General features: G+C 42.6%; 1 protein-coding gene across 7 annotated transcripts in view; it reads right to left on the bottom strand.

Moving 5' to 3' along the window:
• The window catches only part of OSBPL5 (oxysterol binding protein like 5), a 136001-nt gene that overhangs the window by 63138 nt on the left and 57570 nt on the right, over positions 1–15293 (bottom strand). Inside the window, exon 1 of one of the 7 annotated variants that reach the window (XM_061999491.1) lies at positions 14047–14351. The exons of the other annotated variants lie outside the window; for them this stretch is intronic. The gene's annotated coding sequence lies outside the window, so the exon portion shown is untranslated. Of the gene's footprint in view, positions 1–14046; positions 14352–15293 lie in introns of those variants that run through there. 7 annotated transcript variants of the gene reach the window in all.

Genomic DNA, 15293 nt, shown 5'->3' with positions numbered 1-15293 from the left:
GCTGATTACAGGCTACGAAATCCTGCCCTGCCCCTCCTGCTCCCAGCACTATCGCAGTGCTTGCACTGGCACAAACAACCCAATTTAATGGGGAACCCTCAGTAGCCTCTTGGAGCTCAGCCGAGAGACCACATGGGGGAATGCCATGAACATATTCCAGCGTGAGAATCTCCCCTCCTGTGTTTTACCTGAGCTCTGTCCCTCCACCTGCCCTGCTCATCCCTATAAATGACCCTTTTTTGTTTTCACATATACTCTTGATTGCATACAGCCATGTGGGAAGATGAAAATTAACTTTAAAAAAAGTAAAGAGAGAGAGGAGGAAAATGCAGCTAGTTATGTGTCTGAAAGCAAAATATTTAAAAATAATTCAGGTTAAAATAGCTGGGTTTGGAATGCTAACACTGAGCTATTTTCTGTCCTTGTTCCCAGAAAGGCCATCTAAACTCTCTGCCTCTGGAACTGCTTGTAAGTGGCATGAAGCAAAAAAGATCTGTGGGATGCTCTCCCCAAAAAGCAGTGACCCAGTGAGGCCAAGCCAGTCATGCAGGAAGCTGTTCAGAAACCCCAGGTCCCGGGGGAAAGTAATCTGGAGAAAAGTTACAAACATAAACCATCTGCCTATCCAGCCCTTACAACTTGCTCTCCTGGCAGTGACTCTTCTTTGCAGGGTAACAAAAAGGCAGCATTCAGCATCATTTTACCTCAGTAATGCTGAGAGCCATGTCAGTGGAGAAATGCCAGCCAGCTGACACTGATGTCCGTGGTAGAACCCCTCCAGAGAGCAGAGCAAGAGCAGGCTGTACACTGGACTGGACATACCAGCATACGGCTTCTTGCAACTGCTGCCATATTTACTATGCAGAAAGACTGATGCGCAAATGTTTTCCTCAACTACTATTTATCATTATCCAACCACAGGATAATTGACAGAAACATTGTGCTGGTGTGCTCTCATTACCACATGTATTTAACCCACAGGCCTGACAGCAAGAAATCTGGATGCCTTGTTCAACTGGGAACAGTCACTGGGCAGTAACAAAGGAAAAAGACTTGATCTCAGGTCTGTAATTTGGTCTGGCTCTTCTCTTACATATTTTAATTTAACGTCTGGCAGCAGCTCATCTCTTTTTGAACACAAAGATCAATTTAATTAAGTTCCTCTTAAATGAGTTCTTTTTGGCAGAAGACCTCCAGTGACTGAAGCTCCCTGAGAAGCAGCAGCAGCGATGTGTCTGTCAGCCACACATACACAACCATGCAACACGCTGTGTCACTAACACTCCAGCCTGTTTTTCAAGTATCATCTAATGTTGCATTGCTCCAGCTCACAGATACAGATCCTTCTTATATCTGACCCTCACCCAGACAGGCTCTTATGCCATCCAAATTTTCACAGGCTTCACTCCAACTAGAAGCTGACAGCGGCAGAACCTCTCATTCAGTGTACTATATGGTGCGTGTGCAGTTCAACTTACTTTTCCTTTATCCTGAGTAAGAGTGAATTGTTGTTCTGCAGTTCATTCCCTGAGATTACAACACCTGAAATTACCGTGACATTTTTTCAGAGAAAGGCTGAGATGGACAGACTCAGTCTACAAGATTTTATCTTGTTATGCAGGGAAAATGAGGCACAAAATCACAGAAAAGGACTTATTTTGTATTTTGAGGGTTTTTTTAATACATTAGACACTTTTTTCCCTAGTGGAAGACAATGTAGTTCACTCTATTAAGATTCTATAATGCACTTGGAATATTAACCTTAGTTTCCAAAAAACACCTGTGTGTGTGCCTGCATCTGTATGTACCCTGTTTTATCCCAATTCCCTCTCAATGCCTTTTGTATCATTGGCAAAAGTAAAGGAAATTTGACAGGCATTAGAAAATTAAAAAATACTGTCTTCTTTAAAGCTACATGAAAATCAATGGCTAAACAAGGGAGGAAAATTGCATTGTTGTCCTCTGGAAGAAAGGCAGTGTTACCAGCTATTACCAAACATCAGTGAATCCCACATAAGCCACAAATCTGTAGGAAATGAAGCTTCATTAGTTCACTTAGAGAGCTACGTGTTACATATGTCCAGGAGGGTCTGCCTGCCTAAGCTGGTTTCAAATCACACAAAGACTGTGAGAGTTGAAGGGGAATGTTGAACAGCAGGTGCCAGGGCAATTTTCCAAAGGGATGTAACAGGAAGATGGAAGGTGTGTTCAGTGTTTCACACACAACAGGGCTCTTTAAACACCCAAATAATTCTGTCCAGAATCACAGAATGGTGGGAGTTGGAAGGGACCTTTAGGGATCATCTAGTCCAACTCCCCTGCTAAATCAGGACCACCTAGATCAGGTCACACAGGAACACATCCAGGTGGGTTTTGAAAACCTCCCCAACCTCCCTGGGCAGCCTGTGCTAGGGCTCCCTCACCCTCACAGTAAAAAAGTTTTTCTTTATGTTTAAGTGGTACTTTTTGTGTTCCAAGCTTATGCCCATTATCCCTTGTCCTGTAACTGGAGACAACAGAAAAATCACCTGTGTCAGGTAGGAGGGTGTGATGGGTTCCGAGAATACAGCCTTGTGCTAAATTTACGTTTATACCATTAAAGTGTGATTATCCAAAAAAAACATGCAAAAATTCACTGGTGATGAAATATTCAATAAGAAATGAGCATCCATGGAAGACACAATTTTAGACATGAGTGCTTTTGAGCCTCGAATCTTTCACAGCTGATTTGAAGACAACATTTTTTTTCTGAACTCCAAATCTACTTTTAAATCAGTATTTTGCAGGTTGCTTCAGAACATGGCAGATGCTTCATGGAAACCAGTTCTGCAGGGGCTTTGGGAACAGAAAGAAAGTAAAAAAAAAAAAAAGGGCCAGAATTGCAGAAGGTCAAAAAGTGCCATTATGTTACCAAACCACTTATGTAACACAAGGCAACAAATTTCACTCACTGTTCCTGTATTCCCCCAAGTCTAGCAGATGAGATGGAGAGTTGTCCTACAAAATCATCATGTCTTGATTTGAAGGTGCCAACCAACGCAGAATCCATAGGCTCTCTCAGGAAGCAAACATCTTGGTGAAAGCTCTTTATCTCTTGCTTGAATTTATCTGATCATTAGTCTTGGTAGACTAAAGTGCCCTTAAGTTTGCAGCTCACATCACTTCTGGCCTTCTATCATAAAAATGAAGGAAAAGTAATACAGAGAGCACTGACAGAGCCACTAAACACAGTAATTTTTTGGGATTGCCCCTCTTGCATTGACAGCTCTCTCAGAGGTAATGGGCTACTAAATGTGGGATGTTCACCAGAGCTTAAAAAGGAATAAATAATTCAGCAGCAGGAAATAAACTCTTTGCTAACCTGGTCATTGAGACCATTTTGTCTTTTATGACCAAAAAACACAGCAGATGAAAAGTCTGTATCAGATCCCCACAAAACAGAAGTCAAAGGGGTGTAAGTGACTCATGGGACTTTCACTCCCAGGCAGCTTCATGAAGAGTCAATGAAAGAGCAGTGGGGGAGGAACAAAAGTTATTTTAACAATAAACCTCCTGGCTGCTATTGCAGCAAATAGGAACTGCCAGCACTCTCCTCTTCTGGCACTGGACTCATTTGGGGTCAAGGCAGATTTACAGAGGATCAGAGTTGGTGCAGATGCCTTTCACATGGCTGCTCTGCATTTGGGGCTTGTTGTGCTTTCTGGGAAGACAGTGGCAGCTTTCAGCATTGGGCTGGAGGCTTTTGGAGATGGAATATTCCTGTCCCCATCTTTAAATTTTGTGAGTTCCCAATATATAATTACCACACACCTAAACATTGTGCAGACATTATGCTGCCTCTACCCTCTCCAAACTGGTGGGTAGGTTGGTTTGCTTACTCTCGTTTCCAGCATTTTAAAATAGATTGGGAATATGCACATCTCTATAAATAGTTAATTAGGGGTTTCGTAGAGTCAACAAGGCTGTGCTAGTTTGGGAGGGAGGGGTGGTGGGGAGAGCTCTTAATCTATTCAAAGCTTGTTTCAAACAACCTTCTCTTTTCCTGGTCACTGAATATTTCCCAGAAATCAAATTAAACCATATTTTGTATTCACAGCAGTCACTCGCCCCAGAATCTGTACCAATAAGGAAAATTAAATCTAAAGATACTGACATTTCCTGATTCAATTAACCATGAGGAGATAAAAATTTCATGAATGAAAAGAAAAGGCAAATTGTTAGCAGATACATTTCTAGTGACTACAGTCCTAAGTATTCACAAGGAAAACCAGCAGCACAGATCCTCAAGGCAGGTAAATTATTAGTTCACTGGTGCACTGGTGGCTTACAAAAGCTGAAGAATTATAATCAATTCAGAAAGTCTGTGAAATCTGTTTCTGGAAGCTATTCCTAAAATACCTCTTTCTAAGAGGACAAGTAATTGGACAACCAAGCCCCTACTAATAGTTAAATAAAACCTGATACAGTGAAAAGTGCCTGCATCAGTAATTCTTTTTCTGTACCTAAACCATGTTTTTGTGGCTAAAGACACATCAAAACACACATATCATAGCTGACATAGAATGTTTTCAGTTGTCATGTTTTTAGCTGGAACCTGAAGCAATGAAGCATCACAGTAAGTTAGTTCTTCCCCACCATTATTTGGCTCAGCTACTTCTCTGATGATGACTGTTGTGGTCCCTGTTATGTCCCTCCTAGACCATGCCCTGCTCTGCTGGATCCCAAGCCATCCCCAGCAGCTTGATGGAGCCCCACTATTTCAGTCCTTTATGTGCTCCAGATAAATACACTGAAATGGTACTGTAAGAGTGCTCTGATTTTAAAGATTGCCATACTCTCTGCCACATGCCATATTACTCAGCTTGATGATGGGTCCAGGCTGGAAAAATCAAATAATGCCAGCTGCTGAAGACATCCGTCTGCAACAAAAGAACCAAGTTGTGGAAAGCTAACACTACAGCTTTATTAAGATGATGTACAATAGGAAGGATTTCTCTCAGCTGTTTCAGCAAGCCCAGGAGAATGCCTAGGTCATCCCTACAACCTAACTCAAAGCTTACATGCCCTGCAGAGTCCTTAAAGCTGCCTCTCTTGTGCTGTTTTTGTGGATACTGCCTATGACAGCCACCTCCAGAGAATCTGCTTTTGCTCTCTCTGAGAACAGAACATCAACCTCTTTCTATTACCTTCTGCTTCTCTGTCTGCCTTTTCCTGCACTGGGCAGTGAAAACTATGTAGTTATGAGGACACAAAACTTTTTCCTCTCTTAATTCTCTGTAAAATGTCTTGATTAACGTTTCCTTTGTATACACCAGAACATTTGCAGCTTTAGGCACACCAGCAGCACTTATACACATAATGTGCTCACTATTAATCTCTCTCTACGGTGAGCATTATGTACAAAGACCACAAACAGAACAACTACAGGCAAAGCCAGGCACTGAATGTCTACACTACGGAAAAAAAAATACCCCAGATCATTTGTTTTGGTGATCCCTATTTAACTCAGGACTAAAATTTGAAGGTAGGGTCATAAAGGGCAAAATATTCTATTCAACATGTAGGAAAACCCCATCTTCAGGATCATCTCTGGTTTGGATAAACATCTCTTGTGAGCAAATACCAACCCATCACTAAAGCTACGTTGGGAAAAGGATCACTGCAAGCTTATGGCATAGAAATGGGCACTGCAATAAACACACAATCCTCATGTACTTTTCTGTCTCAAAACACTTGCAGTTTACTCTGTAAACATTATACCAGTGATTTCTTCCAACTAAGAATATTGAGTGGGTCACTGAAATGAATGCTGAATGACTTTTACATCCATCTCCTCTGCCCTTTAAATTGATTGTTATGCAGAAGGCTATTAATCTAAGAAAGCACATTTAATCTCCCAGTAGCACTGAGGGGCTTCTCCTGACATTAATTTCTCTGGTCTTTCCCCTTGCTAACTGCATAGATCACACCTCATTTGCTGTAATTACGACTAGTACATCAACATTAATTATTTCCCTGTAACAGCAGATGAGTGCAGAAATGAAGGGTTTACCCATACTACTCAAAGTATGAGAAAGTCCCCAGCACCTAGTGAAAGACAGGAGCAAGCACCTTTCCACCAGACCTTTGCCTTGGTCCCTCACTTTATTTTCAGTAAATCATACTTTGCAAAATCTCCTTTAGGCTCTGATTTCTGAAGGATCTGTACTGAGTAAAGCTCATGCAAAGGTATTTTTTTGAAGCATCAATCTATGAAGGAAGGTTAGGTGTTTTCCTTAAATCCTCTTCAGGCTTTTAATCATATGTTCTAATATATTCAACTGAAGATGACCAAAGGTAAATCACACCTGTTCAGGATACATCAAGCACCTGAAGTACTCTTCTTCTTTTATATTGCAGTTAATATTGACAGCTCATCCATTAGTGACATTTTTCCTTCGAGGCACACCATGAGCATGGTCTCTCCAGGCCTGAGCATTCCAGGGAACAAGTCTCTTAGTCCCATGAATGGTATTAATAAGTTGCATGAAGGTAAATCATGTCCATCTTTGACACATTGAGCTTTCCAGTAGTTATTCATAACTCAGTACATATGCTGCTCTGGGAACAGATATCCCACAGCCCCCCAGGCCCTGAAGTTTTCATGCATGCTAATTGTTAGTAACACCCTCCAATGATCCACCATACAATCCTTTTATACCATAACTGATTACCTAAGAGAATAGCTTTTAATAACACATTCTTTCCAGTGGTATCTTAGGGGCTAGAGACCCTAGGCTTGGGAAAGGGCCACCCTGATGGAGTCACCATGCCTGGCCTCAGGAAGAGGGAGCCTGGCCCTGCATGGTACCTGCCATCCCCACTGCTTGCAGGAGGGCTTCACAGGGGGTGACAGGATTGGAGATAAGCCCAGAGTAGTGAGGGAAACATGGTGTCAGGTACATGAAAATGCAGATGAGAAACTCAGTTGCTTTAGCTAAAGCTGTCAGACATTTAAATCCATGATAAGAACTCGTTGCTCTGGACAGGTGTACAGTTACGTCAGTTGCAAGCAGACTTCAATGTATGTTCTTGCCCTGGTATTTTTCTTTAAAAAGAACCTATTAAAGAGCATCATTACAGCCTCATACTGCTATCTAAATCACATAATGAGATCATATTCCCTTTTAATGGAAGGATACTTCTTCAAGATTTAATGACATTTTAAAAAAACCCAGATGACTGTAAGCCTCACTGATGGCTTTCTATGATATCCACCTCTGCCTTTATATAATTAAATCTAGAAAAGACTGTGCCTTGGGGCTACACTCCCACCACACAATTACTATGAAATACCAAGCTAATTTTAAGAACTGACTTTCATGCTTGATAGTGTCCTTCTGACATTATTTCCTTGTTTGTGAACTATTGTTCCCTTATAACAAAGTAAAACAAAATGAGACTTCTATCTCAAGTCCTCTTGAGCCATTTTCAGACTCAAAAGGGAACTTCAATATGGCAGTCAGGCAAAAGCAATGTCAGGAAAGGATGTTTGCAAACCATATTACAAGAGAGAAAACAAGTGCTGTGCAATTTCACAAAGATTTTCCAGAATCAGTTCCAGACTATTTGTCATGAGCATCCACTGTCCCAAATATATGCTCACAAAGAATAAAATAGACAATCCTAAATGCCAAGAATTTTAGATTAGAAGCATAATTCTGACTGACATCCTGTACAAGCACAAACTATTTTTCCACTCAATGGTTCTGATCCTAAGCCCACTAAATTATAGTCGATCTGGCCCATCTGCTTCTGAAGAACAGCAAAGTGATGGAGAAATGTCCACATCCCATGGTGGTCCAAACATGCTGAATTTTCCACTCCTCTACGTTCTTGTTCCTCCTGTCAGACAGGCTCTGTAAACCTCAGGGGCCTTTACAAGGAGGTCTGAACAAACAAGACTAAATAAATTTTAAGGAAGTGCATCTATTTTTAAGACATCCCTATATACCCCCTATTTAGCATTTCAAACTTTTGGGAGCTGTGGTATACCACTGCTGCACAGTGGTTAAAATTCAGCATCCACCTGATACAGGCACTTTCCCTGAAATTCTACAGGAAATTAATATACTGTGTACTTTTGCATAAACTTCACTGTTTCTCAGAGACAAGTGCATCAAGCTCTCCTTTCAACAATAGTTAAAAGATGGCACTGCAGTTATTTTGGTCCTAGATTTTTAATTAAAAATCTCTGTGGGAGGAAGGAAACTAGACAACCTACAAAGAGCATTTAGGGTGGAATTTATGCTGTGTTAAATGCGTCCAAAGGACTCAAAGTGCACACAGGCTGAGGCAGCACTCACATGAAACCCACTCCCAGCCTCAGTTCTGAAGTCAAAAACCTTTCTGTGCTCAGCTTTAGCTCTTCCTTCTCTCCTAGTCTATGAGTGGCTTATCTGGTGAAAACAAGGAGACAGAATAAACCCTTTGCACTGGCATTTTCCTTAGATTCAGAAGAAGGGAGCTTTATGCATGCAAGTGAACACACACAAGTCAAACCAATTTAAACATGCATTTGTCTTTGCTGATCTCCTCCTACCTGTTCAAATAATACTATCCTAATATTTTTGCTAGTGATTACTCTGCTACTCATACAACTGTCCCACTACCAGATGCAGCTGCACGCGTGCCAGGCATAAGACAGACAGAAACTGTTTATGTGAGTTATCAGCATAAGCTAAAGCCCTAGAGAATCCAAGATGTCAAGAGCAACAAATCTAACAATATGGCTTTTGACAAAAGACAACAAATCTGAAAGCCAGGGAATTCACAAAGAGGACTCTTCTCATCACTTTAAAGATTACCTATACTGACAGTTGCCCTTTTTTTGGTCACTGGATAGAAAAAATACCAGCAAAAATTCCCAAACTGAAACAAAACAATTTTGCTGGGCTACAAATTCTTCTTCCTACATGCATCAACAACTGGTATTACAAAGGAGGGGCGGGGGGGGGGTGGTGTGCGAGGAAGGGGTGGTGTTAAAAGCCTCCCTGCCCAGAGAGCTGGGAGTTGCCTGCTGAAGAGGGTAAGCAAAGCATTAACCACGTAGCACACCAACACAACAATGTCATTGCCAGCTCCAGCACTGCCACAACAGAGGGAGGAGAGCACAAGGGAGGATCTGGAGAACAAAGGGCACCTGCAGATCCCAGTCTATAGATATATAGATCACAATGACTTTCAGCAGCTCCATGTCAAAAGGTGACTTTAAACAAACAAAAGACCCTGCTTCTCAAACACAAGCTGAGGCCTGGCACAGAAGGAAGATCAGGTCCTCAGTGTCCAGACTGGCCATGGCTGAAAGGAAGACAGACATAATGCAGCCAATTCCCAGCACTTTCTTTATCACGGCACTAAGAGCAACCATACAATGCTTTCCAATAAAGATCCCAGCAATTTATCACAGAAAGACAAGAGTTAGTTAGCATTAAACACTCCCATTATCTCTGCTATGAAAAGGAAGTGGCAAGGAGAATGGCTAAAAGGTGAAAGTCAGTTTTTATGAGGCTGAACTTCAGCACTGCACAGGGCTGAGCAGCTCATCTTTTCCACACTGGAAAAAAAAATGATAGGCTTCAGCTGTGTGGGTATTACAAAACAGGAGTTAAGAGTTGCCTGGTGATGCGTTTTCAAGAGAAACACACCAAGACAAATTAAGACATTTCACTAGCAACTGTGCCGTGCCAGATCCCCTGGATGTATAAATCAGGGAAGTTCTGTGGTCTTCTTAGCAAGGTGATGCTGACTGACAGCAGACAGTACAGGGCTGGGCATCCAACAAGTGGAAGAGAGGCAATCTCAGAGAAACATGCAATATTGTAAAGAGGCAGCAAAGGAGAATGAGAGTTCACGGTGCTTTCTGGCAACTATTTGGTCTGTATTAGAAAAGTAGGCTTCAAACTGGTGGCTGCCTACAAGCTCCAAATGCAGGAGAGTTTATAAACACAAGAGCCCAGATGGAAAAGATATGAAAACTTTAGCAGGATAACTAGGGAAGGAATAAACAAATATCTCTGAAATTAAGTAAGGAAGCACTTAAAATGGCAGTCGTCTAGATGGTCTGTACAGACTCCATGGTGCCTCTACAAGGTACAAAACCTTTAACATTCCATGACTGTACACATAGCAAATTCCCCCACAGGGTATAAACACAGAATGCTATTACCAGCTGCCAGTAATAAATACTATTGCTCAACCATTAGCAATCCGTCGGCACAGCAACCAAAAGCAGTAGGAGCTGTACAAACACATAATAAATAATTGCCCCTGCCTCAAAAAGCATATTGAGTTTCTAACTGTCTCAGGTAGCACTTGGACTCAAACATATTTGCTAAAGAGCAACAGACCACATCAGCTCATGTCTGAGTGAAGCAGTGAAAACTAAAGAAAGTAATATTTTAATGTCTTCCCCTTGATCAAGTCAGTACATTTGGTATCTTTTCCAGTAAAACTAATCTTCCCCTGCAATCATCTCTTCTTTCTTTAGGGAAATGTATAAACACAGATATTAATGATTTATCTCCTGTATAGCTCACAACATATCACCGCAGACACCAGCGATGTGATTGCTGCAAGGACGACTAGATGTTTTATAATGAACAATTTCATACCCGGTTAAAAGTGGAGGCGACAATAAAAAGGAGCTTTTCAAAGCTGCCCACCAACAGATTACGCAGATGCCTGGGGGAGCGGGGCCGAGCTGTTACTGCTTCTGCCTGTCAATCTCATGCAAACTGTCCCAACTGCAAGTCTCTGCCAAGAACTGCAGGCAAGGACCTGTCTGATGCCTCAGCCTCTCCTTCCAGGTTGTCAATGTTGCTGGACTCTTTAAGGAAAAAGATCAGCTGTTGCAAACCTGTGGGTCTCACCCGATACAGATTAGGCAACACCTGTGCGTCACCAATCCAAACCACTAAAAGCACCATCACAGATCACTTTCCTCTTAGAAAGAAGCAGCAAAGACCAGAGCAAGCTGGATGCTATGCTGGGTTACAGCCCCACTGCAGATTTGTCCAAGGTCAGCTGCTGCTGTTGACCATATGCCAACTTTACCCACTGCTGCCTGCCTGTGCCACCCCAGCACAGCCCCGTCCTGCAGGCAAGAGCCCCACCACACTCACAGGACCCACCACCATTGTCAGAGCCATGGTAAGTCAATGAGCTTGGGGAAAAAAGGATAAGGACGATTTCCTCCCCACTCTGTGAAACAAGCCGCTTGCAGTTTGGAAAGTTGTTTTCAAAGCAGTGCTCAGTCTGGAAGCAATCAAGTTGAGAAACGTAGCATTGAAATGGCACTCACAATAAGCAAAGGTGGGAATTAAGTGAGATGGAGGTGACACTAACTTAGCAGGAAACTATTAAGTTCTTGTAGTGGGTCTGGGATGGCATTGATTTTCCACAGCAGCTCTTGCAGTGTTGTGCTTACTGTTGATATCAATATTATGACTACCGCTTGCACAACATCAGGGCTGTCCCTCCAGCATTCCTTCCCCCACCTTCACCAATAGCTGTGGGTGGGCATGATCTTGGGAGGGACCACGGCCAGGACAGCTGACCCAGGCTGACCAAGAAGATATTCCATACCATATGACGTCAGCTCAGTAATATAAACTGGGGGAGAGGAGCAGGAAGGGGAGGCGAGATTCATTGCTGGCCTTCCAAAAGCAACCACTACGTGTACTGAAGCCCTGCTTCTCGGGAGGTGGCCGGACATCGCTGCTGATGGGAAGTAGAGAGTAACAGCTTTCTCTGCTTTTGCTTCACTTCTCACGCACATGGCTTTGCTGCTTCTTTATTAAACTGCTGTTATCTCAACTCACGAGACTCTCATCTTATTTTCTCCCCTTCCCTGCTTCTTGCTGAGGAGGTGGGTGATAGAGCGGTGTGGTGGGCACCTGGCATCCAGCCAGGGTCAAACTACCACAGTTCTGTTAGAATTTGTTTCCCTCAACAGTCTGGCAAGGTAACTGCACCATCAAATAGCATAAGTCCATTCCTTCCAGCAAACCTTTGCGGTTCCCTAATAGCACCTGCTTCTCCTCCCCACAGACTCCCTCTCCTCACCATCACCTGTCGTAAGATTACCTCTTAACTTGCAGAAAAAGAGTCACATCTGTTTATTTACTCTGTGAGAGAAGAAAATCTAGAAGTTTTAGTTAGGTCCCATGTTTCTAGATGCCTATTAGACACGTGCAATTAAGACAGTTCCTCTCCAGCAGACCCTCTCGTCTGTTGGCAGCCCTGCCTTCCCCCAATTACTCCGAATACAAAGTGTTTCCTATACTAAATGTATTTCTCCTTTGCCTGTAAGCACCAAGAGTCTTTCTTACACGGTTTTTGCTACAATGCATATAGATTTGATCATCTAGATTTGCAGCAGTACTGGGAAAACCTCACCAATAAACCACAGTATTCGGGATTATAGTATCTGGAATTTTTTTAAGTTTCTCTCTGTACCTGTTGCCTGTGGATCTCTGGACTGCCTTGCCCTGCTGATGACCAAGACAGATGACCACAGACATGAATGCCAAGTATTTCACAGCCACCAGGCACTCACTTTTCACTGGTTCAAGTGGCTTTTCAGGGCTTAGATTTTCGAGTTGCTAGAACACCTCTGTGTTTTCCTGCCAGCTCAAAGGCACTTCCAAGTAAGCATTACTGGAATTTGCATCTCTGCCACAGCCCTCTTACATTGCCAATATGCTGCAAATGAAAACAAAGGTCAGCAACCAGCTTTAAAGTGAATAAAGTCTTACATACTTTACTTAAAAATAAACTACAGCCATGACTCACATGACTCACAGTCATGACTGTATAGTCAACACACTGACCAGTGCTTAGTTTCTTTATTGTGAATACATAACAACAGTAACGCTAGTCTTTCCACTGTACCTCCAGCCACAAAGACAAGATACATGGCACATTAAACACTCACTTGTCTAGGAGTTATTGAGGTAGCCTGCAGACCAAGACTTGTTCTACACATGATTTTGTACTGGTTCATCCATGTTGAATTATAAATATTATTTACTACTGTATTTCAGGCAATACATTGAAAATGTGGATGCAGTGAGAGCCAAATAAAAGTGCTTTGTACTGGAATAGCTTGTTCTCCTTTCCCACAGCGGAACAAGCTACGCTGGTATAAGCATGTTCATACTGGCACACCTGAATTCACACTAAAGGAAGGTTATATCAGTGTTAGAGAACACTAGTTAAAAGTAGTGCAACTCGTTTACTTAGGCAAGACCTTATTTTGTAGAGGATTTGCTCCTGATCTTAAAATCATCACAAAAACACCCAATTTTACATGCAATATAGACACAAAGCAGAATTGGGATGATCAGGGTTTTAACTGAATAAAACACCGCGTAAATCAACACAGAGAACTGAATTAATAAAAGCAAGAACACAAGGAGGAGGCACACTTTCATGTCAATGACTTCATAATCAAGGCAGTCAGATCTGAGGACTCCATCCCTTTAAGTAGGTGAGAGGTTACCCAAATTGTTTAGCAGGAGAGGGCAGTGAAATGGCCAACATTATATCAGATCAAATTCCTGAAAATGTCAACTGAGGATGCAAATCACAGGATGCCACTGCCACAGCTGCTTCTCGTAGAATTCAAACTTCAAGGGAACCAAGTGCTGGTGTTTTTGAGCAAACAGGTAGAAACGCAAATAGGGTACTGCTAAATCCATAATAGACAATTCCTGCGAGTCAACAGTTTCCAAAACATAAGGCTATGATGTTTAAAGAACCCACTGCATTTGCATGAAACTCCATCCAGCCTCAGAGGCACAGGGACGGAAACAAAGAAAGAAGGGGAGACTGAAAGGAGGGGAATGAAATATGAGGAGAGGAGGTAAGAAAAGAGAGGTTGAAAGGTGTAAAATCACAAAATCATACAAAGAAAGAGCCTACATGGAGGAAGGAATTTAAATAGCTATAGGGAAGTAGGAAGGCTGGGATAGTCTCGGGGAAGGAAGAGGAAAGGACACTCACTGCAGCGCTTGCTGTCTCAGATGGGAATCACTCTCTTCTCCCATGGACAGTTGCATTCAGAGTCACTGGCCCTTCCCCAGACCCACAGAGGCTTTCTGGTCCCCTCCTGGATGCTACACTCCTCCAAGCTGCAGATCAGCACAAGACCCAGAGAATACACGGCACGCAAAGCCTCTGCTCCAGTGGCACATGGCAATGAAACACACCTCCCACACACTGCCAGCACGCTGTCTTACATCCCAGCTCTTGCTCGGGAAACCAGAGCAACTCTAACCACCAGGGCTGAGGAAGAAAAGTCTCAGAAGAAGCACAGCGAGATTCAGCTCTGTGATATGTCCAGAGACAGCCTTAAACAATAGTCCTGATGGGTGTGATCTCCCACTGTTTGTCAGGGGAAGTTTAAACCATAATGCTCATCCACAATACTTTAATTGTCAACACTGTTAACAGTTTCATCACTGATCAAAGCAGCTGGCCAGCACTGAGAAAATTAGAGCCAGTTGCAGGCACTTATCAAAGTGCACCAACAATAAATAATCTGCAGTTCTATGACAGTTTCTATTCCTCTTACATGTAATCTCTCACACTCTTTCAGTTTCTTTTTACTGGCTTCTCAGTACACAGAATCCCTGTGCAATCAGAAGGAAAACTCTGCAGTTAATTCTTTTCTTGTAATTAATCTGTAAGGAATAAAATAAATCCTTGCAACGGTGGGCTGCTGGTAGTGGAAATCATTCAGTGCATTCTGCACAGCACCCAGGTGTACCCGAGTTTGATGAAGATTTCTCTGTTGACACAGCTGAACAAAGTAAAAACACCATTTCCTAAGCTGCACAGAATGCAGAGGTAGGTTTGCCAAGCACAGGCGCAGACATAAGGCATACTAGCACAGTACTACTGCTTTAGCTTTAAAAACAGCCCAATAGATGTTGCTAGTTACGGTATCGCGTAGCGTTGTACACATATATCAGTGGGCAGGCGTGCTTAATTACAGCCCTGCTTCTTCCTGTATCACTCTCATCTGGAAAACATCCAAACAGTAATTTCTTCTTGGGTTTTTCCAATATTGCTAAATTAAGTGAAAGGCACAAAACACACACCTCAGCCAAAGCTCACTCCCAGGGCTATTTCTGTTGCTACTGCTCTCCGGAGCAATTCCCTGGCCCTCACAATCTAACAGGGAAGGAAGAGTTTTGTAAATAACATGTCCATCTGCAAGCGTCACCAGCTGCAGTGTGTCAGTCTGT

This window comes from Colius striatus, chromosome 7 (genome assembly GCF_028858725.1).
Source record: "Colius striatus isolate bColStr4 chromosome 7, bColStr4.1.hap1, whole genome shotgun sequence".
NCBI classification, from domain to species: Eukaryota; Metazoa; Chordata; class Aves; order Coliiformes; family Coliidae; genus Colius; species Colius striatus.
The sequence above is the reverse complement of the archived record's forward strand: the minus strand, read 5'-3'. Positions and strand labels throughout refer to the sequence as shown.